Source organism: Myotis yumanensis, unplaced genomic scaffold (assembly GCF_028538775.1).
Source record: "Myotis yumanensis isolate MYYU_CA2020_CCGP unplaced genomic scaffold, mMyoYum1.0.hap1 SCAF_8, whole genome shotgun sequence".
Lineage (NCBI taxonomy): Eukaryota > Metazoa > Chordata > Mammalia > Chiroptera > Vespertilionidae > Myotis > Myotis yumanensis.
In genome coordinates this window covers 66,047,047-66,048,792 of record NW_027223759.1, presented here as the reverse complement: position 1 = coordinate 66,048,792, position 1,746 = coordinate 66,047,047, and the positions used below count along the sequence as shown (strand labels likewise).

General features: G+C 42.6%; 1 pseudogene; it reads left to right on the top strand.

The window, feature by feature from the left end:
• Nucleotides 1–385: 385 nt before the first annotated feature.
• Nucleotides 386–1,211, top strand: LOC139015701 (large ribosomal subunit protein eL19-like; annotated as a pseudogene).
• The last annotated feature ends 535 nt before the right edge of the window (nucleotides 1,212–1,746 follow it).

The following is a 1,746-nucleotide window of genomic DNA, read 5'->3' as shown; positions in this document are numbered from 1 at the left end:
TTTTGGGCTTATGTCGTTATCCATATATATAAAAGCCTAAGTGACCATCCAACCGTTTGACTGTTCAACCTATAGCTATGACATGCAATGACCACCAGCGGGCAGAAGTTCAACACAGGAGCTGCGGAGCTGCGGTGACTTGGCAGCTGCAGTTCTCAGGTGATGCACCTGGAACCAGAGAGGAGAGAGCCCGATTCCGGGGTGTGTCACCCAAAAACAGCCCTCTCGAAATCCAGGACTCCTCGGGGGATGGTGGAGAGCTGGTTTTTGCCTGGTCCTCACAGGCCAGGCCGAGGGACCCCACCAGTACACAATTCAGTGCACCGGGCCTCTAGTATAGGAGTAATAATTAAAAATAATACTTCAGGCCACTGTGGCTGCAGCCATGACCATGCTCAGGCTTCAGAAGAGGCTTCCCTCCCCTGGTTGGCTTGGCTCAGTGGTTGAGCATCAACCTATGAACCAGGAGGTCACATTTGGATTCCTGGTCAGGGCACATGCAGGGATTGTGGGCTCCATCCCCAATGGGGAGCGTGCAGGAGGCAGCTGATCAATGATTCTTTTTCATCATTGATGTTTATCTCTCGCTCTCTCTCTCTCTCTCTCTCTCTCTTCCTCTTTGAAATCAATAAAATATATATTTAAAAAAAGAGGCTTGCCTCCAGTGTCCTCTGCTATGGCGAAAAGAAGGTCTGGTTGGACCAAATGAGACCAATGAAATCACCAGTGCCAACTCCCATCAGCAGATTGGGAGGCTGATCAAAGATGGGCTGATCTTCCCGAAGCCTGTGACTATCCATGCCCAGGCTCAATGCTAGAAAAACCCCTTGACCCTGAGGAAGGGCAGGCACAGGGGCATAGGTAAGTGAAACAGTACTGCCAATGCTAGAATGCCTGAGACAATAACCTGGACGCCGAGGATGAGAATTCTTTGCTGGCTACTTAGAAGATACCGTGAATCTAAGGTTGACCGCCACATGTACCACAGCCTGTACCTGTAAGTGAAGGATAACATGTTCAAAAACTAGTGGATTCTCATGGAATACCTCCAAACGCTGAAGGCAAACAAGGCTGCAAAGAAGCTTCTGGCTGACGAGGCCAAGGCTCACAGGTCTAAGACCAAGGAAGCTCCCAAGTGCCTTGAAGAGTGGCTCCAGGCCAAGAAGGAGGGAATCATCAAGACTGCCCAGGAGGAAGAGACCAAGAAATGAAGCTTCACCTCTCTTACCTGTACATAGTAATCTTGACAATTACATGGTTCAATCATTTAATAAAAGTAGCCTTCATGTAGAAATAAATAAACAAATAAATAAAAATAAATAAAAATAATTCTTGAAAGAAATACATCAAAGTATTAATAGCAATCTTTTCAAGAGTAGCATTACAGGCTATTGTTTTCATTTCTCTTTATATTTTTCAAATGCCTATCATTAGAATTCAGTGCTTTTATAATCAAAGGAGAAAAACATTTTTTTTTTGACATGGATTTTAAGGAGTCCTTAAAGTTATGGTCACATGATATCAAAGGGAATTGAAATGAAAACACACATGCACACTCATAAATGGTTATGATTAATAAAAAGTTTTCTCTTCACACAAGTGAAGTTTTATTTATTTATTTATTTTAATTAATTAATTTATTTATTTTTTGTCAATGTCATGTTTTCCAGTTTAAACCAATACAGCTCTGTTCAGGAAGAAGAAAGGAAAAATTTTAAATGGCTATACTGTGTAGTCACTAATTCT